The sequence below is a fragment of the Dermochelys coriacea genome, chromosome 16 (genome assembly GCF_009764565.3).
Source record: "Dermochelys coriacea isolate rDerCor1 chromosome 16, rDerCor1.pri.v4, whole genome shotgun sequence".
In the NCBI taxonomy this organism is placed as follows: Eukaryota; Metazoa; Chordata; order Testudines; family Dermochelyidae; genus Dermochelys; species Dermochelys coriacea.
Window position 1 is genome coordinate 6,723,540 of NC_050083.1, and position 26,979 is coordinate 6,750,518.

The 26,979-nt window shown below is 44.9% G+C and overlaps 1 long non-coding RNA gene across 2 annotated transcripts in view; it reads left to right on the top strand.

The window, feature by feature from the left end:
• Positions 1-4,397: 4,397 nt before the first annotated feature.
• The window catches only part of LOC122456920, a 30,248-nt gene continuing 7,666 nt past the window's right edge, over positions 4,398-26,979 (top strand). Inside the window, exons 1-3 of one of the 2 annotated variants that reach the window (XR_006276094.1) lie at positions 4,398-4,547; positions 11,951-12,122; positions 14,993-15,263. This is a non-coding gene — a long non-coding RNA (uncharacterized LOC122456920). Of the gene's footprint in view, positions 4,548-11,950; positions 12,123-14,992; positions 15,264-26,979 lie in introns of those variants that run through there. The other variant, XR_006276093.1, reaches the window with a different exon arrangement.

Consider the following 26,979-nt stretch of genomic DNA (forward strand, 5'->3'; position numbering starts at 1 on the left):
TAAGTTTCATCAGACAAATTCACAAACAAATGTATCCCTTACTTTGTTACCAAGCATATTTAAATACTATAGAAATGTTTTCATTATCATGGTGGAAAAAGTGGACCCAATCATGCTCTTAGCAACCCTGGGTAAATCTGGAGTGCGCCCTTTTAACACAATTGTAGACACATGCATAGGAAGGAACAGAATTTGTCCCTATAATACCAAGTCCTGGTCTACACACTCAGTTGCATCAGTTTCACTCAATCACTTGACCTTTAATGAAACTGGTGCAATTTCTGTGCAAGCCCTACCTAACCAATGCTCTACAGCAGTGGTTTTCAACCTTTTTTCACTTGTGGATCCCTAAAAAATTTCAAATGGAGGTGAAGACCCCTTTGGAAATCTTAGACATAGTCTATGGTCCCCTGGTTGAAAACCACTCCTCTAGAGCTACTTGTTTTGGATAGGGCAACCCTGTTGTGTAAACATTAACATACATTAAGAAGATGCCAGTTTCTCTTGTGCAGGATAAAAAGGGAACTGTCAAATTTGTTAGTCTCTAAGGTGCCACAAGTACTCCTGTTCTTTCTGCTACTCTGAAACCTGTCAAGATTCATGGGGAGTTTCTTAAGGGAAAGGGAGAAAGCCACACACACACACAAAGAGCTGCTTGCCTTTAATGCCCTCTTCTCTCCCAGTGAATTCTTGGTGAGGTAGGATGGCCAGATAAGTTCAAACTGAGGTGTTTAGGAGAGGATACAAAGAAAAGAAGATGGGATTCTCCTGAGTCTGTTGTTGGCTGACATGTTTGTTTCACCTCATACCTCTGTGATAGAATGGCAGCAGTCACAGGGACAGGTACCTGCTCATTCCTCATCCCTGAAAGAGCATAGAGGTGGTGTGAAGAGATGGAACAGGAGGACAAAGATGACTGATAGAGAGGGGCCCATTCCGGATTCTAACACTCCTGAACTTTGAGGTGGGGAAGCGAGAGGAGGTTTCAAGTATGAGCCAGAGTCCAGAATGTTGCAAAGGGCCCTTACCTTGGAACTTAAGCCCTGACTCGGCATCAACCCACAAGTGAGTCACAATTTGCATGTTATTGGTGACACCCCACTCTAGTGAGCACCCTGTACTGGAGATCAGCAGCTCCCGGAAAAGAGGAGGTGGTAGGTCTGGGTTTTTGTTTTTTTAAATTAATTTAGTTCTATATTGTACAAATCAAACCATTCACTAAGCATTGCCGGTTACAGTTCAGAGGCCCATGATAAGCTTCTAATTTGATGCATAACCTGATAAGTGGCCAAAGCACAAGCTATGCGAAGATGTAAAGAGAATAAACACACAGGCCAGTGACTATCTTTTTGTTCTGGGTTTGTACAGCACCTAAGTACAATGAGGTCTTGGTTGGTAACTAGGGCTCAGATGCTACCATGAAACAAATATATAATAATAGCAATACTCAGAGAACCTCACCATCTGCCAAAGACAAACAGAAGCATCAACGCAATATTGGCTGCACAATGGAGCAAACCTCCCAGCCCCCAACAGGTTGCAGGCTTTAGGAAATCAATTCATTTTGGGGGCAAGGGAGGGGAATATTGTTTCCTGAGGCAGCTGATATATGTGTAAATTCAAATCAATGCGCTTTTACACTTCTCACTTCATAAAATTGGAGGCCCTCAGAAAAGGAGGCTTCTTCATACAACAGGGGAACTCATGGGGCTGAATCTGCTATCCCCTCTCATAGTTTGTCACTGGTGTTACTTTCTTGATTTTTAGTGTTAGGAAGATCAGAATCAGGCCCAATGAGTTAATTCAACTGTTAAATTTATAGTATTTATTCCCCTATTTACAGAGCCTGAAGTGTCCTTGTCCAATACTTGTAAAAGAGTTAATTGTTTCACATTAGTGGATTTACAATTCTGTAGATTAGGGGATTCCTTTCAGTTATTCCCAGCAGGAGAGCTGCTAACTCTGGGACTTTCACACCACCATTGTGGAGAATGCGACAAATGCAGGTGAAAATCTTATTCAACACCCCTCTGGTCCTGAAATGGTGTGTGGATTTTTTTCAAGCAATTCTATCTCTTTCTTCAGAAAAAGCTATTAATACATTTCACCCACTCTTTAAAAAGAAAAAAAAATGTGGGGGAAGGAGAAGGCTGGAGGGGATTTTGCAAAGGTTCAATCTTCTCAGTCTTTGACAAAAGGATAGGGGAACCGTCCTGAAGGGCAGAAAAGAATTTTCTGATTTTAATAGGTGGTAGCTTTTGCTTAGCTCTTAGCACTTTGCTGCTGGATACCATGAGCTAAAACAACAGCTAATACTAGCAAAAACAACGAGGAGTCCTCGTGGCACCTTAAAGACTAACAAATTTATTTGGGCATAAGCTTTTGTGGCATGCATCCGATGAAGTGGGTTCTAGCCCACGAAAGCTTATGCCCAAATAAATTTGTTAGTCCCTAAAGTGCCACAAAGACCCCTCGTTGTTTTTGCTGATACAGACTAACACGGCTACCACTCTGAAACCTGTCACCATGCAAAACTAATACTAGGTAATTCTAAAATATTTTTGAATTTTAGAGACTTTTATTAGCCAGAAACATTAACACATCTGTATTTGGTTAAAAATTAATGGATTTTCCCACTCTCACCCCCGCAGAAACACACCACCAGCCTTTTTTTTTACAGGGAATGTTGGTAATTTTCCATCCTAAGCCACTTTATTATATGCAGCAGGCATGAGATAGGATTGATTTTTCTTCTACAAAAATCAAAACTCAGCTCCGTACAGAAAAGAATTCTGAGCGTCTAGTGTCCTAAGAAACCCCTGCTGTGAAATCATAAACATTGTTTATGATTTGAAAAAATAATGATCCTGAAGGCACCAAGATTCTCCAGTTACTGTTTGTTTCTTTTAGCTGCTTTACTCCATATGTCTTTCCCTTATTGACTTCAATGGAAATTGCTCCTTACTTTTGAAAATCTGTCACTTATTTGAGCACCTAAATACAGATTTAGGAGCCCAAACTGAAAGTCTTGGCCTGGGACATTTTGTGGTGCTCATAGGGAAAGCAACAGCACCAAGTACTCAGAACTCGAATCTGGGCACTAATTGCTTGATGATTAAGTAACAAATCACCTTTGTCTGAAAAGCAAAGCTAATGTCATTTACCTGGAGACTGTCAGAAAGGGTCACAAGAGACATGATCGCCTAATGCACTCGACTATAGTTTTCAGAGTAGCAGCCGTGTTAGTCTGTATTCGCAAAAAGAAAAGGAGTACCCGTGGCACCTTAGAGGCTAACAAATTTATTAGAGCATAAGCATAAGCTTTTTTCCACCAAATGCATCCGATGAAGTGAGCTGTAGCTCACGAAAGCTTATGCTCTAATAAATGTGTTAGTCTCTAAGGTGCCACAAGTCCTCCTTTTCTTTTTGACTATAGTTGTTGCCTATTCCTCATAAATGCCCTCAGCAGCCAATAAAATATACATTCCTGTGCTCTTTTGATTATTCTCAGCCTGACCCATTAACAATCCCTTGACCTTTCATACAGTAGAGGATTTGGCTAACATGCAGCAGGCTGGGTGGTTTCCTCCTTCCACCCAAGAAGTGGCTGATTTTCCGGGTGGCCTGCTGTGTACCCTGCTAAATTTTTTTTTTAACACCCTTCAGCATAGCGGGTGCCATGTAATCCCCGAGCGAGCGAGCGAGGGCATGGGCAGTGCTGGGGAGGATTCAATAAGAGTGTATTTGAAGGCGAAGGAGGAGGGAAATCCCGGGTAAGATTTTAAATGTCTCCTCGAAACACGTGCAGCGAATTCCTTCACCTGAGCAAGCTTTTTTTGTTTGTTTGTTTTTTGGTTTTTTTTAAAAACTGCCCTAACTTATCTTTTCTGGCGCAGAGTTTCTTCTGCGCTCGTGGCCGGGGCAGACCCCCCCCCCCCCAGAAAGCCAATGGTCCCCACGGCCTCCTCGACCCTTTCACCGCCGGCGTCTCGGGGGCAGAGAGCGGCCCGGGCCCAGCGGCGCCCTGAGGGCTTGGGCGGGCAGCGGAGGCGGGTGTGTGCACGTGCAGCCCCGGGGCCACGCTCGGGGGGGGAGGCCGGAGCCGCGCACCCCGCGGGAGAGCGGAGGCGGGCGGGGCTCCGGGAACGGCAGCCCGGCCGCAGGAAGACGGGCAGGGGCAGGGCAAAAGGGCACAAACGCTGACTCAGTCACCGGCGCAGGGGCTGGATCCCGCCCCCCCCGGGGTGCTGCTCGGACCTGCCTCTGGGTCCCGGCGCCTGAGCGCGCCGCGGCCGCCCGTGTGCCCGGAGCTGTACGGAACCAGCACTGCTGGGAGCCGCCATGACGCTACGGGGGGGGGGGGGGGAGAGGCTAGGGTATGGGTGCCGCCATGATGTTCGGCGCATGCGTGATGGCTCACGGAGGCGCTCCATTGAGGAGAATCTGGGGAGGGGGAGGAGCCGAGGCGTGAGGCGCCGCCGAAGGGGCGGGGCTAGGCTGCGGGGCGCCGTTCCCTCCCTCCGGCCATGGCCACTGTGGATACCGAGGTGAGTGAGAGCGGCAGCGTCCATCTACCCCGGGCGGGGGAGGAGGCGGGGAGGGGGGTTAAGTGGTATCACCCAGGGCCAAAGAGGCTCTGTGGGAGGGGGGAGGGGCCCTGTCCCCCGGCCCCCCCCTCCCCCACGGTTCAGTCCAACTCCGCGCTGAGGGGAAGAATGTGGGAGCTGCTGCCATTGTGGGGTGGGGGGGGGCCCGGGACTCTGTATAACTCACACCCCTCCGCGGCTAGCGAGTGGTATGGGCCATGCAGGTGCCGGGGCCCCTGATGGGCAGCAGCCAGGCAGGTTCCGGGGCCCACGTGGCTGTGAGCCGGGCAGAGGTGGAACTGAGCCCGGCAGCGACCGGGGCCCGCGCTGGCCGTGGGGGGTGAGCGCCGCGGGGGCCGTATGGCTCCCTCAGGGTCCCCGGGCCCCAGGCTCCTGTGGGCCATTCAAGGGGCAGGGCCCCGTGCGGGGTGTTATGAGCCATTCGGTGCCCCGGGCCCACGGGGCGGGGATGAGCCGGGCAGGGGGCGGGGCTCGCGAGGGGTCGCTCCCCCTCAGAGCCAGCCTGGGGGTTTGCGGGGGTCGGCGGCCCCATGAGCATCATTGGCCCCATGGGGCCGTTCCTGACCCCAGGGGGATCGCTGGCCCCATGGGGATCAGGGGCCCCATGAGGCTGTTGCTGACCCCAGGGGGATCGCTGGCCCCATGGGGATCAGGGGCCCCATGAGGCCGTTGCTGACCCCAGGGGGATCGCTGGCCCCATGGGGATCAGGGGCCCCATGAGGCCGTTGCTGACCCCAGGGGGATCGCTGGCCCCATGGGGATCAGGGGCCCCATGAGGCCGTTGCTGACCCCAGAGGGATCGCTGGCCCCATGGGGATCAGGGGCCCCATGAGGCCGTTGCTGACCCCAGGGGGATCGCTGGCCCCATGGGGATCAGGGGCCCCATGAGGCCGTTGCTGACCCCAGGGGGATCGCTGGCCCCAGGGGGATCAGGGGCCCCATGAGGCCGTTGCTGACCCCAGGGGGATCGCTGGCCCCATGGGGATCAGGGGCCCCATGAGGCCGTTGCTGACCCCAGGGGGATCGCTGACCCCAGGGGGATCAGGGGCCCCATGAGGCCGTTGCTGACCCCAGGGGGATCGCTGGCCCCATGGGGATCAGGGGCCCCATGAGGCCGTTCCTGACCCCAGGGGGATCGCTGGCCCCATGGGGATCAGGGGCCCCATGAGGCCGTTCCTGACCCCAGGGGGATCGCTGGATGCAGGTGTCACTGGCCCAGGAGACCCATTTGCCAAGTGGTTGCCCCCCCCCGAAAGCCGTGGTGGAAAGCCTTCCATTGGAAGTGCCACAGGGGAGAAGCCGTGCATGGCTCCTGGTGGGGTGTGGGTGGGGTTTGAACCATGGAAGTTTGGGGGGAGGGGTGTAACTGGAGGGATGGGGGGAGCCTCAGCCTTTTAGGGTGACTGTGTGTCCCTGACCCCAGTGTTTAGCCCTGTCCCATCCTGGCCAGTTTTGTAAGAAGCAGCTCGTCGCCCTGGTTTTCGTAAAACCTGCGGGCTCCGCGCTGAAGGGTGCTGAACCGGTGACTTTGACAGCGGGCTGCTTAATCACATGTGGCCCTCAAGCACCATCTCCCACACCCATCACATACTGGCATTGGGGGGCAGCTTCTGAGGGCCCTGTCCTGGCAAGAGGAATGAGTCCTGGGGATCATTAACCCCAGAGATCACTAGGGAGCTGCATGGTGTGGGCCCCAATGGTTAGTTATGAAAGGAAGATTGATTGTCTGTTTCTTATTCACTGTTGGGATTTTAAGCACTCACTAGAGGGGGAGATGATTCCCCCACTCCAGTGGTGACAGCTGATACCCACTTACCCTCCACACATGCACACATTCAGGGCTTCTCTCAAGACCAGCTCCCTCTCCCCCCAAAATAAGCTTGTGACTAATGTATCAGTATCACCACAATCCCAAGTAACTCCGAGGGTACTGTGTCAATATTCTTTTGCTCTGCCCTCCCCTGCACATTGAAATCAATATATAATTTCCTCCTTCTTCCAACTTAACCAATGAGTACAACATAACCCACGCACATGCACAACCAATTAATCAAGGGGGTGGTGTTTCATTACCATCCACTCACCTCAGTTATAGGATGTGTGGAGATTTTGGAGGGATGCATTTAGAATCAATACAACCTCTTCTCAATCAAACAGCTGAAGTTGGAGGTGGTGAAAAGGAAATACGTTTTTATTAAACAGGCCCATTCCAAATTACATTGAGGAAAATGAGCCTTCAAAAAGAGCAGAAGTTGGCATCTTGAGCTGGAGTGGGGGTGATGGGATGGTGGGGAGTTGGGTAGGCAAATTTTCCATTGGGGAAAACAACTTTTTGGGCCTAGGAACTTTTAAGGGTTCCATGAAAATGAAGGAGATTCCAGGCTGCTCTTTGGTTGCTGAGTGTGTATCCATTGGCATCCTTTCCCTTTCCCTTTGCCTGCTTGGCAGTAGTTTAGATGAGGAGGGCTCCTGGTTACTACAGAGAATTCTTTCCCTGGTGTCTGGCTGCAGGGTCTTGCCCACATGCTCAGGGCCTAACGGATCACCATATTTGGGGTCGGGAAGGAATTTTCCCCTGGGTTAGATTGGCAGAGATCCTGTCTTTTAAATTTTTTCCTTCCTCTGCAGGGTGGGTCATGGGTCACTTGCTGGTTTAAACTAGTGTAAATGGTGGATTCTCTGTATCTTGAAGTCTTTAAATCATGATTTGAGGACTTTCAGTAACTCAGCTATAGGGTATGGGTCTATTACAGAAGTGGGTGGGTGAGGTTCTGTGACTTGCAATGTGCAGGAGGTGAGACTAGATGTTCACGATAGTCCCTTCTGGCCTTAAAGTCTGAGTTGGGTGCAGCAGCCTCGACAGTCAAGGTTATGTTGATCAGAAAAAGGTGATGTTGAAGGACCGGAGAGCCCCCTGGGTCATAAATGGGCTTGGACATTGTGACACACTTTCGGTGGGAGGTGTAATGTACTGGGACTTTGTCAGAGATCTGTCAGTGAATTCAGACCATAAAGTTTCCATCCATGAAGATTTTATTTTGACTCAACACTCAGGTTCAGTAGTTTGAAATGCACCGAGTCCGAAATGCTAGGGAATATATCAAATTCGGATCCAAAATCCCCGAAGGAAGTGGAGTTTGCCAGCTACCCTCAGCACATGATGGCAATTAGTCATCAGATTCATAGCTCTAAATATCCCCAAAGATTACATAGATTCATAACTCTAAATGTCCCAGTAAAGAAATACAGGCATCACAATGAGCGAAGATACCTTTTGCTTGCTTTGCTACCAAATGCAAGACTAAGACTTTCCCCCAAGCTTTCTTTTTGAACATAGTTTCAGAATATACAAGCTGCACTGAAGTAAGGAATAAACAGTTGCAGCAGTGAACAAGAGGACATGCACAGGAGAACAGCCAGGATAATACTACTGTTGTATATTTTATATATCAACTGAATACAAATTGCTGCCGGTTGATAATTGGATACATCATAGTCATATCCACTAAGCACAGTTAATGATCAGTATCCTCCAACAGCCTGGCTGTACCTGGCATTACAGGTATGCAGTAATATATGCTATAACATTTCACAGCTTTCTGGTTTAATCCTATATTCAAAATACTGCAGGGTGGCAGAAGGAATTTCAGCCCCATGTGGGATGACGTTTGTGGCAGTGTTACACAGATGGTAACATTAGCAATTCTTTGTAAAATAGTTAGAAGGTAGAACGCTCAATCTAAATGCTTGTCGGGTGAGATCTTGAATTTCTTACTCAGCGAAAGCCTTCTTAACTTCAGTAGGCATTTTGCTCAAGTAAGGACCATATACATCATATTCAGTCACAATTGCAGTCTAGAGGCCTGATCCTGCTGCTCTTATTCATGTGAGTAATAACAGTAGGGCTTTTAAAGGGGATCAGGTATTAATCTTGCTGTGTGATTTAAGAGTTAGTTTCCAGGCAATTCCATCCTTTTAATACACCAAATTCTGCCTTCAGCTACAGTGGTTGATTGATGTGGCACTGCATGGTTGTAACCAAGGGCTCTTTCCCCATGAACTCTTTATATATAGTTTAATCTTGCAAATAAAAATGTACACATACTGTGGGGAAAATCTCCAAGGATCTTGGCTGAGGGGCTATTCCGTATACAATTATCTGGAGAAAATATTGAGTATTATTCCTCTGAGGGCACTGGCTTTATATCTACAGACACATCAGTGGGACATGGAGGGCGGAGGGGAAATTATTAGTTATTTAGATCACTCTCATAGTTTAGTCTTTCCTCCCCCTTTGTCCCTCCCAGCTCCAAGAAGTTTAGGGACCAGATTCTCCCCTGATTTATACCATATGTAACCCCACTAACATCAATGGGGATGGAGTGCATGTAAATCAGGGCAGAATATTGGAAACTGATGCAGATTTTTAGACTAGAGGCTAGCAGTTTGGTTTGTAAGGGCTAGCTCTTAGGAGGAGTAGCCCTTACATCCTGCAACGGGAATGGTAAAGCAGGGACTGTCAGATCCTTCTCCGTCATCCCATGATCAATTTGTATTGCCAGATAATAACAATAACACTTAGCTCTTATATAGCGCTTGTCCTTAGTAGATCTCCCAGCACTTTACACGGGAGGTAAGCATCTTAGCGAAGAAATTGAGTGGGATTGGGGAATTGTGTTGCGGCCAAGAGACGTGGTTTGTTCTTTCCTGTGTGAGCTTTGTGCTCAGAAAACAGGATATGTCTGATCTACCCTACGTAAAGAATAAGCATTTGTAATCTAGAATAAACATGTGAGCAGTGTCCACACCAGCCTTTACAAACATGTTAAGTACCTCAAGTTAAATGGCAATCTGTTAACTCTAGGGAAAAATGTCTAGAGTAATGAAGCCCGTGCTGAGGCTGGGGGCAGAAATCAGTATTTAGCACCAACCTAAGCACTGAAAGGCAGGCTTGTTCTGCTGTGACTTATACCTTGTGGCAAGCCATACAGGGTGGTATTCATAGGTTCTGAGGCTGGATGGGACCATTGTGATCATCTAGTGTGACCTCCTGTATAACACAGGCCAGAGAATGTCTCCAAAATAATTCCGAGAACAGATCTTCTAGAAAAACAGCCAATCTTGATTTAAAAATTGTCGGTGATGGAGAATCCACCACAACCCTTGGGAAATTGTTCCAATGGTTAATTACCCTCACTGTTAAAAATTTACACCTTACTTCCAGTCTGAATTTGTCTAGCTTCATCTTCCAGCCATTGGATTGTATTACACCTTTCTCTGCTAGACTGAAGGGCCCGTTATTATATATTTGTTCCCTGTGTAGGTACTTATCGCCTGTAATCAAGTCACCCCTTAATCTTCTGTTTGTTAAGATAAATAGATTGATCTTCTTGAGTCTGTCACCTCAAGGCAGGGTTTCCAATCCTTTAATCATTCTTGTGACTCTTCTCTGAACCCTCTTTAATTTATCAATATTCTTCTTGAATTGTGGGCACTAGAACTAGATGCAGAATTCTATCAGGGATCGCACCAGTGCCATGTACAAAGGTAAAATAACCTCTCCACTCCTACTTGAGATTTCCCTGTTTACGCATTCCAGGATCACATTAGCTTTTTGGCCACAACAGCACAGTGGGAGGTCATGTGCAGCTGATTATCCACCATAACCCCCAAATCTTTTTCAGAATCACCACTCCCTAGGATAGAATCCCCCATCCTGTAAGTATGGCCTACCTTCTTTGTTCCTTGATGGATACATTTACATTTAGCCATATTTAAACACATATTGTTTTCTTGTACCCAGTTTACCAAGCACTCTAGAGCACTCTGAATCAATGACCTGTCCTCTTCATTATTTACCACTCACCCAATTTTTGTACCATCTGCAAAGTTGATCAGTGATGATTTTATGTTTTCTTCCAGATCATTGATAAAAATGATAAATAGTGTAGGGCCAAGAACTGATCCCTGTGGGAACCCATTGGAAACACACCCACTCAATAATGACTCCCTGTTTACAGCTGCATTTTGAGACCTATCAGTAGAACTGTATCTGTGCCCCTTTAGTGTCTGGAGTGTAGACAGACCCTCAGTCTTTATACCTAGAGTAGTTCATCTACATGGTAGCTAATGGTTGAGAGCCTAATTAATTAACTGTCCTGCAAGTATGATACAGACAGGACCCATATAGGAGATACCTGCCTTCTTTACTGCTCCTGCAGATGATTTTTGTTCATTGCAGGTTTTTATATAAGGTTAGTTTGATTCTTTAGGTCTTGGACCTTAGAGTCAACAGCATGCTGAAGATTGAAGCTTGGGGTCCTGACTCACTTCTTGCTCTCACCAATTTTACCCCAGTGCAGCTGCAGGTTCATTGAGTTTGGTGGAGATACTCTTGATTTGCACCAGCATGAGTGAGAAGAACTTCAAGCCCTGGGTCTTTTGGAAATGTGCACTTTCTAAACTGACAACTTGGGATAAAGCTCCTCCACAGTACATGGGGCCTAGGCAAAGCCCCAAAGGGGTGCATTTTATCTGTGATCAATAAGTGGGGTATGCCCCCCCATTCTCCCCCTGACATCTGTGTCAGGGTTGTGTCAGTTTGCTAGTCAAGGCATGTCTTCCCAAGGTCTGTTGATGAACAAAGCTGCTGGCCCGTCTGTTGTGTGATACAGTCACCAACAGGTTCTGCAGTTTTCACCTTGGAGGAGTAGCCCTTACGTAAGCTTGAAAACAAGTAGATTCCAAGCAAGGATGCAGTTTCTCCTGGGTCTAGAGAAATTTCTGTGAAAATTGGTGTCTGGTTTCTGTGCTTTGAATAAACCTGCTCTAGTTAGAAATGATTTTTTCTTCTTTTATCTGTTCATCAGTAAGATCTTTTTTCTGGAGATACTTTTATCTTTACAGATGATGGATGATAAGCCAACCCCATAGGGCCAGATTCTCAAGTGCTCAGCATCCACCATTGGGACCAGACTGTCCGAGGAACTCGGCACCCATGGCTCCTGTTGTGACACTCTGGCTAGCTTTTCAACAGAGCACCAACATGCTGAGCACATTTGAAAACCGTGGCTCAGTGATAAGACTCTGCTGGGCTTTGAGCCTTGCTCTTAATCCCTGAGCCAGCAAGGGTTGGGTGTGTTCTCTCATCAGCCCCTGGAAATACTTGGTGTTGTGGATTAAGGGACAGCATTTACTGGCTCCAGCAGGGTTTCTGTTCCCTGGCCCCTGGCTGGAAGGACAATACTGTAATAGGCCATTGAGTGTAGGGATGCAGGAAGAGCTCTGGGCAGAATGAGAAACCACTCTACGTAGGTGACTTCCTCAGAGTTTCCCACTTTCAGTTTTGCAGGTGATGTGATCTCCTGTCGTTCTTTAAGTCCTGCCCTGCTCTGCCTCCTCTTCTCAGTTACTCCTGATGGCTGATTTCCCCTCAGGATCCCTGGCTCGTAAGTGAGGAGAGTTCTCTGCTGTGCTTGCCTGGGCCCATTACTTTTAACACATAAGCTGCTTCAGGTAAGTTAAAATAAGAAAACCTCTTGCATTTTAAATTCCTCTCTCTCTTTTTTTCACATGAGTGATCCAGAAGGCCATGACTTGAAGGGCAAAAAAAAAAAATGTTTTCTTCAATTGTGTTAACTCAGTAGAGTTATCTTAAGAGTAAGCCAATGTGAGCTCATCGACACAGGCAAAAATGGGTGTGTTTGCAGCTACGTTAGCTCCGCTCTAGGCTAAAATGTGGCCAGTTAATCCAGCTTCAGAGGTTTTAGTCTTCACTAGGGAAAATAAGGTGTTCTGTCTTTTTGTTTACCACATGTTAGCTAACGTGGTAAACAAACCTAATGTGGACAAGGCAGTTGGTAGTTTTCTCACGTTAGCATGTCACAGTAAACTCTGTGGGGATGCTTTGGGTTTACTTATCCTGCTAACACGCATGAGAACTACTAACTGCCTTGTCTATGTTAGGTGCTACACCTTTATTCCTAGTGTGGATGCTCCCAATGGGGCTTTAATCACGTTAAGCTAGCACCCTTTTCTGCCCATGTAGACAAACCCAAAGCTACAATAAATTCAGCTAATATGAGTTCAAATGTGTTAGCCAGTGTATTAAGGAGCATTAAAAGAGGGCTTTTCAATTACTTTAAGCTAATTCAATTGAGCAAACAAGATTGAAGAAAGCCCCCTTTATGCCCATCAAGACAGAGCCTAGGAGGTCTGATAAACCCTCCAACAAGTGAGAAATATTCTTCCGGGAGGTCTGCTTGCATTCTTAAGGCTATATTCTGTGCCCCTCACCATCCTGCAGTTTGCTTTAATATTACATGATTTTGTCTGAGTCTAAATTTGAATATAGTTTGGTTCCATGGGATGACACATTGCAGAGGATTCCTTGCTGCTCTGACATAACGCACAGATAACTACTGAATAAGATGAGCATGTATGATACTGGGAGTGGATAAGGATCTACTTGTGTGGATAAGGAACTGGATGGAGGGTAAAGACAGGCCATTCAATATTAAATTCACCCCTTTCGGTGTCTTTGCCAGGGGGATTTCTCAAGGGCAGTGATGAGCGGTAAGCAGGACAGCAAGTGGATTGGAATGGTAAATCAGTGCATTCAGGCCTAGTTCTGTTTGCATATCAATAGTCTGGAAGAAGCAGCACACAATAAAGGGAGGAAAGTTGCAGATGGACAGCTAGGGAGGAAATAAGTGCAGAGGCAGTAGGCAACCAGAGTCAGACTGACTTGGATAAACTAGGATTATAGGCAGGTAAATGGCTATTGCTATTCCATGTTGAGAAATGTCAAGTAACCTGAGCAATGGCAAAAATTCAAAAAAGGGTTATTGCTTCTCAGGGCAGACAGCACAACACACAGATCAGGAAAAGGATTTGGGGCTTATAGTGGATAGAGCACCCAAAACCATCAGCACAAAATTTGGGGCTGAATTAATAGATAGAGGTAATATTGGTGCGCAAAGGCTATAATGACAGGCACTTTAGAGACAGACAGCTGGGTTTTGAAATAAGGTATTTTAGCACAGTGCAGGAAATCAGTGATTCTGCATGTGGTGTGATGTGTTTATTGGTGGTTATGCTTTGATTAAAAAAGGAAGGGGACACAGGGATTCTTCCACGTGTGGAAAATGAATAGTACAGAGCAGCCAGAATTAATCTGTTGACCATGGCTATACAGAGAGCCATGGGAACCCAGGACTGAAATGAGGGGATCTCAGTGAGGAGCTAATGATGACCTTTGTATGACTTGAAGGGAACAGAAATGCTGTGTGCTTCAGCCCTGTTTAGATTACGATGAAAGGTGTATTTGTAAAACCTGTTAGCTTAGATGTTTTAACTAACACATTTTAAACTTCTAGTATAGAGAGGGCAAGTTGTATTTTAATGCATATTAGTTGGTCAAGATTAATCCTAAGTTTCCCTTTACGGGTCACCTTGAACTGCTAATATGTTAAAATACAAATTGCAGTGTTGCCAACTATTATGATATTTGGTGTTTTTTCCTTCAGATCCTGGAGTCATGTGATTTTGTGAGATTTTCTTTCTTTCGTTCATTCTTTCGTTCTTTCTTTCAGAGGTTTTTCTGCATGGATGGTAGGGGAGTTGAGTTAGAATCCAGATTAACTGTGCAGCGTAGACATATCCTATCTGGGTGCTTAACTCTCTTGGATTTTGAAAGGGGCCTGAAGAAGTACTGGGTCTGGGAATTTTGAGGGGTCTGTTAGGTGGAAGGGGTAGTTACAAACTGCGTACCATCAAAAGTGGTTAGTGTAAACCAGTGGTGTGCAACCTGCAGCCCGCAGGCTGCACATGGCCTGTCAGGGTAATTCGCTGGCGGGCTGGGGGCCGCCCACCACTGGTGTAAATGGTCTGTAAAAGGTGTTAAAGAAGTATATAGAGAGTAAAATATTGACGGGCATTGGCGCTGACTAGTTTATCTAGTTCCATCTGGTGTCCTATTGCTCTATAACTTTCTATGTAAAGATGTCAAGATTGCTAGAGCATAGAGCCTGAGTCTAAATAATGTATTCATTGAGGGGCATTATTAATATTTGTTAAACTAAATCAACATCTCAAATGCTTTGCACCCACAGACAGGCTGCTGAATTGGTGACCAAGATACTAGGAGTTTTTAATTGAATGCATGTAAATAATAGTCAGTGTCAATTAGTCTGAGTTCTAAATGCTAAGAGAGTGTGATTTCCTTGCACGTGGAATTCACTTTATTCACCTTGGAATAGGAGAGGTGCTTTTTAACACCAAGCCAGATTGAAGTGTTACAATTTGGTGCTTATGCAATTCTTTAAAAAGAAAATCTTTTTAATTAAAGTCCAAACCTTTGTTGTTCATAAGCAAATGTCTTATAGGATTTAGAAGCTTCACCTAGAATATTTCAACTTCCCTCCAAAACATTGAGGATAAACAACTAACACGTCTTTAAAAGGTGGACCTCACCTATATAAAGCTAGGTACAATATTTACTTTTCCTCCTGTCCCTTCATGTGCAGATGGCAATTAATACTGAGATGTGCTACCAGTATTCTAACAAGAAGCTCTCAGAAAGCCTTTCACCCTTGGTGACAAGCATTGTATCCTAAGGGTGCATGTGCTAGGAGAGAGGAGAGGTCATGCTGTCTATTTGTTTGTTTTACTCTTTGAACTAAAACACAAGGAGGCAGCACCCCTAGCCCAGCAAATCTATATTCAGTGCATTTGCTGCAAATGTTTATGCTTTGGTCCATGAAGAATGTACGGCGTATAGAGAGCTTACATCATTTGAAATGGTGGAGAAAGTGTAAGTTTGTTCCTTCACCGTGTTTTGATTTTTCCAGCCACTGTCTTTAGTTCTGTGTCTGTCTTATGAGCTGGAGAATGTCACATTCATATCCCCAGCAGGTCTGCTTTCTCTCAATACAAATACGGGGCACTCTGCTTCATTCTGAACTTTTGAAATCAGCCTGTTGTGTATTCGATAGCATCCTCTCCCAAACAGATCCTCGTGATACGGCTGCCCTGCTGGTTTCCTAACAGTTCCAGCCTCCTCCCTGATGCAGCGTGATGTTTGTAGTAAAGTGTTTTTAATCATTCATGGCTCATTGATTTTATTTCTTTCCAAAGTCTTTGCTACTAGACTGAGAATGCCGGAAAGATGTTTAAAGACACGTTTGTCCTGCTCTAACCCCCATGTGATATTAGACCAGACTTTCAATCAGTGCTTTAGGATGAAAATACCCCTTGGTTGTGCATCTGTATTCACATGTATACTTCCTATTATTGTGGTTCATTATTTGTATTGTGGTAGTGGCTAGAGGCCCTGATTAGGAATCAGGGACCCCTTGTGGTAGGTGCTGTACACAAATATAAAACAAAGTTGCCCCTGCCCCAAAGAGCTTGCAGTTTAAGGGTCTTTATCTGTACTGCAGAAAAAGGTGTGTTCTTAACCCAGGTTTACTAGCCCACATTAGGTAACTCAGCTTAAAATAGCAGCAAAGCCACGCAACTCAGTTTTTAACTCAGGTTAGCAATTCAAGTTAAAGCCCGTGGGTTGAACTTGAGCTGGTAACGCGAGTTAAAATCCGAGTTGTGTGTCCTCACTGCTATTTTACCCTGAGTCTGCTAACCTGAGTGAAGGATACACCTTTTTTTTTTTTTTGCAATGTAGACATACCCAATGTTTATGAACCCGTCTCACTGTAGTATTGTCACAAATTCTGTGCAGTCTGGTTAGAAAGGAAAAGATCGCGAGGAGATGGTGGGCAAGTTTGCCTCATCTAACCTACAAGCCAGGTACAACAGGCCCCATCATGTACACATATTTAGATATTAAGCACCCACAGAGACCTTAACGGTTTTTTCAAGTGACAGAAGCTCCCTCATCACCAGTGAGAATGGAGCAATCAAAAATTACTGCTTGATGCAACAATATCTTTTTTTTTTTTTTTAAAGGATGGCAGTCAGTGACATGCCAGCCTATGGTTCTCCTCTTATTTCTGTGAGGAGGTAGGTATCTGAGTTTGCACTGAGATGGCAGTGCTAATGCTGCCACTGATCATTGCCAAAGTAGGGAGTCCGTGTCAGGGCACTGGAGAACATTCCTCCCCTCCCTTTCCTGGGAATACATTAACATTTTCTTGCTACTATATTATTAATACAACTAATTTCAATAGCACTGTAATTGGTGCTTTGCAAACGCAGAGTAGGAACTGTTTGCTTCCTCAAGAACTTCTGGTCTGTGTTTTGTACAGGAAGTAAAATATTGAGAAGCTGACTATGCTTCTGAGTACTGAAAGAAAAATCACATTTGTCTTCTCTGTAGAGGAAGGTGCCCAGCTTCCAGGCTGGTCAGTAGTGGTAAATGTAGAGTTGCATGAGTAGAGAGCTAAAGGCCAAATCCTGCAAACTTGCTCTGTGTGGAGCTATCAGGGTGAGTCAATGGGAGTTCTGTGCAGGCAGAGCCCCTAAGACAGAGGGCTGCACTTCCTGGGTTTTCAACAAAGGCAGAACAGTGAACTAAAAATGTTCCTGGGATCTGATCCTGCACCCTGGATGCTTTGCCAATGACTTCATTGGGAGTGGGATTGGCCCCTAGTACGTTTAAGCATTCAGCAGTTTATAACAAAATTTGATCTTTTTCTCTTTTCAAGTTTTAATACAGAGGCCTTGGAAACTTCCAAGGAAGATCTGGTTGGCTGAGCCTGATTATGAGCTTTAGAATGTCTCTCAATTGAAAAGCAGCTGTGTCTGAAATGTATTAGTTGACTTGTTAAATCCAACATATCCACAATTCTGCTAATTGCCCTTGTATCATCAGTGCATTGCTTTAGTCTATTGCGAACACACACTGTCCTTGCAATCCATAGTGCAGTGTCTCAATGTCCAGCAATGCAAAAACAGCAGCCGGCACATCTATAGGAGAGGTGGTGATGCACTGCTCTCTGTGAATTTGCTATTTTATGTCAATAAAGTTGGATTTATTTATTACTGCATATATAAGTCCAGATCTGTGTATTTTGCACTTGTCATAGTCAGCTGAGGACAAGCATGCTTCTATACCAGTTGTTTTCTAGTTCGGTGAGCACGAGCAAGCTTTTTCTCTTTCTTTGACCATAAGCGAGTCATTTAAACCCTTCTTTATAGACGTGGACATGGGGAAAGAACTGGGAGTCGGATGTCTAAAATTCTAATCTAATGGGGAGAAAATATGGTCTTGTGGCTATGGCCTGGGACTGGTCACTGGCCGAGCTGTGTTCTGTTCTCTGATCTGCCACAGCCTTCCTCTGTGATCAGGGGCAAGTGATTTAATCTCTGTCTCTGCCTCCATTCTGTGTCTGTAAAATGGGGACAATGCTACTAACTGCCCACAGAGGGGCTTAATTCATTTATATACCTAAATTGCTTTGAGATCCGTAGATGGAATGTACTATAGAAGTGCAAATCATTATTCTTGTTAGGTATTAGTCTGCCTTCCTCTGCAACTGACTGCAAGTCACTTCACTGAAATTTTCACAAAGGATTACAGATTTTTTGTGCTTCGGTTTTTGGCTGAGACACCTTGGGCCTGATTTCCAGAAGCGCTCAACATCCACAGCTCTGACCAGGGTCAGCGGGAGCTGCAATTGCGCAGCACCTCTGCATGCAGGCTCTCGGTGTCTGAATTGGGTTACTCAAAATCTGAACAGTCCAATTTAGAGCCCCCTTTTGAAAATGCTGGCCTTAATCTCTCTGTGTTTCTGTAAAATGAGGGTAATAATATATCCCTGCCTGAGAGGGGTGCTGTGAGTATTAGGTAGTTTATGTCTTCAAAGCACTTTGAAGGAGAAAAGAGCAGCATAAGTGTTAAGTATTCTCATTGGCTTCTTAAGTTACATATTTTAAAAAAGCAACTTACAAATATGGTAGCTTTACCATTCCAGTTTCAAATGCTTCTTTCAAAGAGTATGAGACAATTGCACCTGAAGACCATAACCATTGTAAAAAGCTGTGTACCATTGGTCAATGTAACCTCTTTCTGCATAGAATAGAGGCCCTAATATTTTTAGCATGAGTTCAAAGTACTTCCTTTTATTCTAAGGATGGCAAAATTGTACATTACTCAACTTCATGTTCAGTTTAGTTGAAATTCAGAGCAGAGCACCATTGTAAGACCAATGCACAACTTAAATTATAATGGACCACCAGGTCTACTGTAGTTAAGGTCTAAACCAGCTTTCTCTTTAAAGCTGGTCTCTTCTAAGTGTTCTAACATCTGCACAGTTACTTGAATTGCCTTGAGATCGGGGTTGTGATTCCTGGGAGTGCAGGATAGGGTTAGTGATCCAAATCTTACTTGTGTCTTATTCTCAGTTAGAAAGGTTTTGCCATGGCCTTCTCTGCAGGGGGTCTTTTTCACTTTTTGTGAAGTAATACTGTGTAATGCAAGAACAAGGTAAATTGCATGTAAGGAACATTAACCAGGATTGGGTTTTTTGCAAGATAGCATTTGAGTTTTTGAAGAAATTGGACATATTTGACCCAAGTAAAGGAACTCTTGTATCTGAAAGGCAATGTTAGGTTACCCATTAGTTAGTTCTTTGGGTTGGGAGACACACACAGGTAAACAGGTCTGTTCATAGCATAGTAATCCAAGGAATGTCAGAAGCAGGCCACCTTTGGGAGTCTGTGTTCATTCTGTAAACAGATTTTGAGGAGACACAGTCATTTCCTCAGCTTTCTACAACTGTATTTGAATCATTGTTTATATTTTTTGCCCCAGGAACCTCAGGATGATGATATCCACAGTCTGATCTCAGAGCTAACTGTTTATTCACCCACATGCTGTCATTTTCTAAGTTACATTTCCCCTCCCCATACAGTCACAGCTGCATTGTGGACAAACTTTGCAAGCTGTGATGACTGTCTTCTTTGAAACTAGATGCTGTCTCTTGGCTGGGTACCTGGGGTGGATAGGGGGTTGGAGAAGCAATTATAATCTCTCCAGTGAATACTCTGGGTCACCTCTGTGACAATTGCAGCCTCTTCTAGGACAAGGGACCCAATGTCACTTGTAAACTATCTCCGATGCTATCAGCACAGCATGGTACTTGTAACTGACCCATGTGACCTACACATGGCCAAAGATTTCCCATGGAAACACAACTCAAAGTGTGAATAAAAAACAGGGTATCTCTTATAATGCTAAGTGTGGGTCTAAGTTTGGTGGGGGTGGGGACTGCACACGACTGAGTTTTGCACTCTATAAATACATGACAGTGACAGGCAGGTAGGGTCTGATCTCGCAGGCACTTAAACACTTGAGTAGCAGTTATGATTGTGCCTTGGGGCATGTCTACACTGCAGCCACTATAGTGGCACAGGTATGGCACAGCTTTGCTGCTGTAGTGTAGATGTTTCCTATGTCGACAGAAGGGGTTTTTCGTTAAGTGTAGGTAATCCACCTCTCGGAGAGTCCTTAGATTGACCTGGGAATCAGGTCAATCTAACCACAGTGCTCAGGATGTGAAATTTTTCACAGTGATGTTGCTAGGTTGGTCTAAATTTTAGGTGGAGACCAGGCCTTAATGTTCACTGGATCAGGTGTATAGAGAACACTAAAGCCTAATGGCTAAAATACCAGCTTCCTAAATTAGGGATTGTGAGTTTGAATGGCAGCTGGCCTAATAAGGGAGTATTTTCAGCTACAAGTTGTTGGCTTTCAATCACATGCTGTTGGGTTTAATGCAGGGACCACTGGATGAAATGTGAGACTAGGATCACAATGGTTCTTCTGGACCTTTAAAATCCATGAGTATAAGGTACATGGCAAGGGAAAGAGTGAACAGTACAGAGTGAAGGCTTGTGTATGCATAGCTTTTGTACTGCTCTAAATACGTCCATTTCAAAACTGCTATATTTATACTGATACATCCCCTAGCGTGGATGCAGTTTTACCAGTTAAAGATGATTGTTCTAGTATAACTTATTTCTGTAAATGTACAGGAATAGGCCATATTGATATAAGTACCTTTATGCCAATATACCTGCATTCCCACTAGGGGTTGTCCCAGTATAAATATTTCATTATAAAATCCCCTGCTAACCAAAATAGTATCAATACAAAAACTGTGTGTAGACCAGAGTGAAATCTGATCAGACCCTTGAGTTAATTTTCTTTCTCGCACCCTTTCAGAACAGTTGTTGTCTTTGCCTGGGTTTTCACTCATTCCGATGAAAAGGTGAGAAATGTTTGTATAATCTGTAGAAGAGCTAGTGCTTAGCTCCCAGAGCTGGAGCCCAACCCAGAGTCTGCTTGCTTTGTATACTGGGTAAAAGGTGCATTGTTGAACAAAAGAGAGATGTTCCCAGAACATGGTGTAAGAGAGGCCCTGTAGGAGGTGCCTTCAGGTTGTGAGCCTTTTGGAGCATTGGACCTGCTCTGTGTTTGGTCCTGATCTCCCACTGAATGACATCTTGCACCTTTACAGCATCGTACATAGGAATACTAAAAGATACTACGGAGGATCCAGGCATTGTTAGTAAATTGTTTAAAGGGGCTCGATTCAAAGCCCACTGAAGTCAATGGCAGGTGTTCCACTAATTTCTATGGGCTTTGGATCAAACCCAAGGTCAGGAGATGTCAAAAGCTTAAGGCCAAATCCTGCAGTCCTTACTCAGGTCTGAATTCCCATTGGCTGCATTGGGAGATATGATTGTTAAAGACTGTACAATTTGACACTTTTTGTCTTATTTCCAGTGCGAAGCAATTGGTCAGTTTCTAATTCCATGACTGTGAGCCACTTACTTAACCTTTCTGCCTCTGTTTCTTCCGCTGTAAGATTGGGATAATAATGCTTGTGTATGTCACTGGCAGGGCTGTTAGTGTTAGTTTGGTAACATGCATATAGTGCTTTGAAATGTAAAGGGATGTTTAATGGCTAAATAGTATTATTAACTTGAGCAATGGATAGCTCTGTATTCAGTAAGACTGCAGATTCATTTTTACAATCCTGTGCAAGAGTATTTGCCTTTCCTACACTCTGCTAAACCACTTGTGGCCTTGGGGTTTTTTGCCTTCCTCTGCAGCATGTGTGTGCGGGTTGCTTGTCAGAATTATCTGGGTCTATCTCACTCAGTCGTTTCCCTGCCATGGCAGGGGTCTCATGCATTGGTGCATCTTGGTCCCTCCTGTTCTCTGCCTGTGGCACATCACAGTCTAGTCTCCTGTGGGCTGTGATATGGTCTCATTTGGGAGGTTGGGTTTAGAGGGCCGACACTGGGTGGGGTTGGTGGCTGTGATATACAGGAGGTCAGATGAGATGATCTGGTCACACCTTCTGGCCTCAAACTCTATCACTTGTCTAGAATGGGAGGGTGCTATTCTCTGTTCACAGTTGCACCATGCTAACCCCATGGACTTCACTGGACATCCTCCTGCTTTACATTCAGGTAAATGAGGGGAGAATCAGGCCCTGAGATTTACTTTTCAGTCCTCAGAAGCACCATTACCTTGAGCAACAATTGTTTCTCTTCAGAGACAGAAAACAAAGTGAGACTTGGAACAATAAGTCCCAAATGAGTGTATGACATCCATGGATTCTGAGGATCATCCCCCTATTCCAAATTTTTCCAGAATCAAAACTTTTATCACAGATAACATGCCACAATGAACCATAACTACAATGGGCTGATTTTGGCAATAGGCTGTAGCCTTATCATGTAATTGCATAGAACACCCCAATAGGTAGTAGTCCTTGCAGTTAGAACCATCGAAATCCACCTTGGGACCAACCTTTCTGGAGATGATGGTGGCATCAGTACACAGGCCCTGAGCCAGCCTGCATGATTAATGTTCTACAAAATGCTTATATTCATGCAAGCAATTGGGACATCCTGATAATGGAAGAGCCCTGGTAGATAGTTGGGATCTAGTCATATCCTGCTGGATGGTTAGTATCAATTCCCCTGCCTAATGCACTTTCTGGATTTAGGCCTAACCACAAGTGTCCTATCAGGGATACTTCCATGAAGCCTCCCTCTGCAAGGATTACTCACTACAAAACCCAAGTAGCAGTTTGCTTAGGTGCAGCTCCAACTCCTTCACCCAATGCACCGATGCACACACTACTAGCTATAAACATTTCAACCCAAAATGGTATGTCCAGGCTGAGCATATCAGAGTGGATCACGGAGCGCTGCAACACATCAGGACAGAACAGCCCGGAGCAATGATAAGGGATGCCCACATGATGCTGAGCCATGTTGCCATGGTGTCACATCTCACAGGTGGTGTGTTTCTCAACTTGATCGGCTGCATCAGGATTGACGTCACCCCCATCAAATCCATTGTGGTTGGTGGTTGGACCCATGCTAACATCACATTGAGAAGATAAACAGAGCTTGGCCTTGTACCTGGGCAGAGTGGATGCAAATCACTGCCAAGTCAGAGTTGTCTGCTCACTTATGCCAGTGTGGGTGTTTCACACCCACTACACAGTATTCAAGGCTGTGGGGAATCGGGTCCACTAAAGTCTACCCAGCGCCTTCCACCAAGTAATGTTCCCTGCAGTGCACAGTGACTGTATCTTGCTCTAAGGGAAGCAACTTTTTCCCATTTTATGTCCCTGGTCTCCTCCTCAGAGAGCATCCATTGTGGTACCCAGCCATGAGCCTTGTTTAATTTTGCTTCCGTTGCTAGAATTCATTTCTGTGACCACACATCCAAACTCAAAGAGGAACGGTTCCAAGTGGCAATGGAGCTGATTGGAAATAAAGGAAGCACACCAAAGGGGGCCAAGAACCCACTCTCATGAAAGTGCCACAAACACATCGGATGTATGACTGGAAGGTCTTTATAGCCTGCAGTTCTTGAGCCCAAAAGCTCCCAGAAAAACCAATGTTGCTGCCCCAGCCGTGAATGGGTAGGGTCCAAATTTCCCTTGGGGTAAACCCTGGAAGACTGAGGCCTTGCGGCTGACAGACTCATGCCATCAGGAAGAGAACTCCTTAAACTGCCAACATTATTAATCATTTTGCAAGCTGCACATCCAGCTAATGCACTTACCTAAAGAGGCTAGATATACCTGTCATGCTCTTGGTTGTCATTCCCTTATCTTCCATAGGAAAAAGGCAGAAAGTTTTACCTCGCAAAAGCAGCAGCAATTCTATGGAAAATTATTTTGATTGATCATGTAACCGAGGAAGCTGCGACTATTCTGCAGTGTGGTTTGTGGGATTTTATCAGCGGGGTTGGCATTTTGTGGGTTTGCTATGAAACAGTGATAGCAGCATTGTAAACAAACACTTTTTTTTTTTTTTTTGCATGTCCCTATATGCTTTGCCATGATATAGAGTAGTAAACTAAAAAAGCAAGGCTAGATGGGGTAGCTGTCGTCTGCAGCAATTCTGTGGGTAAGAGGAGGAAGAGAAATCCCTGCAGACTTTGGCATGCCTTCCCACAGCTTCCTGTTGTCCCAGGCAATGATGAAACAAAGAACCAAAAGCATTTCACGTAGTAAATAGATGAAGGCTCAATAGGCCCACCTCTGCAGTGATTGGTTACAACAGCTCACAGTGTATAGCCCACCCCATCAAGTGTCTTCACTAAGAATGATATAATTAAAGCAACTCATCTTCTGTTCTTCTGCACCTGTTTGCAGTGTTGTGGTAGCCTTATTGGTCCCTAGACAGTAGAGAGGCCTGGTGGGTGAGGTAATAGCTTGTATTGGGCCAGCTTCTGTTGGTGAAAGACACAAGCTTTCAAGCTTATGCAGAGCTCTGTGTAAGCTCAAAAACTTGTCTTTTTCACCAACAGAAGTTGGCCCAATAAAAGATACTACCTCACCCACCTTGTCTCTCCATCTTCACCTGCACGTTCTTCCCAAAGTTATGAAAGTCACTTAAAATTGAGGCCACAAGGTATAACCATCAATGCCTGCATTTTATTGGGTGAGTGATTTTGGTGTCCCATTCAGTGAAGATGCTGCAGTAAAGCATGTTATAGTAAGGACGAACGGGTTGATCCTGCTTCCATTGGATTTAGTGGTAACCTTCCTATTAATTCTAATGGGACTAGTATTAAGTCCCAAATCCCTGCTTGTCTTCATCACCCAAGCAGTCCACTGAAGTCAGTGGGGCAACTCGTGGTTCAGATTTGGTCCTAATCATTATAAAAATGATGAAGCTCACGTGAAGCAAGGTGGGGGCAGTGGGAGCCCCAGATTCCATGCCTGCTCTGCAACTTGCGTGCTTCCCCACTTCCGCTCTGCAGTAAGACTTGGCACAGAGGAAACTGTCTAACCACCTCCAGTAACAGGAGCAGAAGGAAAGTAACTATTATGATTTGTATAGTGGGAGCATCCATGGGCCTTAATAATGGAGTCTGCTAAGCGCTGTACAAATGCATGCTTTTAATACTTCTGCAGCACCAAGAGATCCTGATCAGGGATTGTGCTAGGCTCTCTTTGTAGTGGCTTAGAGCCCAGCAAACTATCCCTGTTTCTTGTCCTGCAAAGAGGCCTTTTAAAAGTCATCTGCACCTGGTAGCATCACAAGCTGTCTTGAATCTTCAGAGTGGGGCTGGTGCTCCTCTTACTGGCACTTTGTTGGCACCAGTGTTAAACTCTCCGTTGACTTGGAAGAACAGAGAAGTGAGTTTCCGTAAGATGAACAGGAATATTGATTTTATTGGATTTAAATCCCCTGCTGAATTTAAAGAGGAGAAAAGTACCTGAGTTTTGCTGGCATGGTCACGAAAGCTTATGCTCAAATAAATTTGTTAGTCTCTAAGGTGCCACAAGTTTCAGAGTAGCAGCCGTGTTAGTCTGTATTCGCAAAAAGAAAAGGAGTACTTGTGGCACCTTAGAGACTAACAAATTTATTTGAGCATAAGCTTTCCGATGAAGTGAGCTGTAGCTCATGAAAGCTTATGCTCAAATAAATTTGTTAGTCTCTAAGGTGCCACAAGTACTCCTTTTCTTTTTAAGGTGCCACAAGTACTCCTTTTCTTTTTTGTGAATACAGACTAACACGGCTGCTACTCTGACACCCTTATCAGTAAGCTCTGGGGTTCTGCTAAAGAGTTAAATAGTGATTAAGGCTTGAATGGTAAACATTTCATTCTGCTCTTGCCCTGCAACTAATTAGACTAAGCAGATTCCTCCCCCGTGTGGCCCATTCCACACCCAACTAATGCTTTCATGATGCCAGTGAAAAATGAGGAGTTTCCTGGGCTGGTTTCACAGCATTACCCATAACCAGCCCATTTTGTAGCTTCGTAAGGCTCAGTTTGCTCCTTTGCCAGAACACCGCTGGATTGGTTGCTCTTTTCAGTCAGGTTGCAGTTTTGTAAATGCTGATTTTTTAAAATGGAGAAGGGCTTTGATTTATTGACCCATTGCCTCTGCAAATCGAGTTGTCTGGTCTGACATCTGCAGATAAGAGGCTGTCAAGTAATGGCTTATTATTTATGGATTGCCAGTGTGGGTAGTTTGCTTGAAGAAGAATCAATGGCAATCAATCTTCAAAGTATTAACTTTTAAGGAGGAGACTCATTTCCAAATTGGGTGCAGCGGGTCAGGACGACACCATATCTGACATCCCGACTGTGTTCGGCTTTAATCCTGCAACGATGTATGAAGCACAGAACAAAATCGTTTTCACATCTGCCTGCTTTCAAGTCTTGGATTTTCCTTCTCTGCATTTCAGGGCCAGATTATGCATTATTCTAAACTCTTCCTGCAGCGTACACAGCACTCTCAACTCCCGTGGATGTTGATGGGAGTTGAGAGAGCTCAGCACCTTTCAGGATGGATGTAGCCCTAAATTCACTGAATCCCAAAATCATGGAACAGGGAGGGGTGGTTGAACAGTCTGTGCTATGACACATCAAAACCAACCAGTTTGAACACTTTATAATTAAAACAAAACATCTATTTTAATGCCTGGTAACAGAGGTTTTCTTCCTGTGTGTGACTCCATTTAGGTGATAGCAGAGCAAAATATCCACTGTCACCAAATATTTATCGTTCCTTATGGATGCTGTCACTCTGGTTTGAGTTCATTTTAAAAAGTAAACCTAACCCTTATTTAATACTCCCATGACATTTTGGATTTTTAGTGCAGTTTCAAATGAATAGTTTAAAAAACAAAATGGGATTTGTGATATTTTAAGGATGTAACACTCTCTTTAAAATGTTTAGAGCTTTAGCATCAAGTGCGGAAGATTGAGGGCTGGATTCTGATCTCATGCTACTGGCTTCAACTGAGATAATCCAGATTTACACTGATACTCGTGATCAGACCTGTCCCCTAAATCTTCTAGATTGAAGCAGCAATCACAGCCCTAAAATATGAGTATTTATGGGGGGACGGTGGGAGGGGA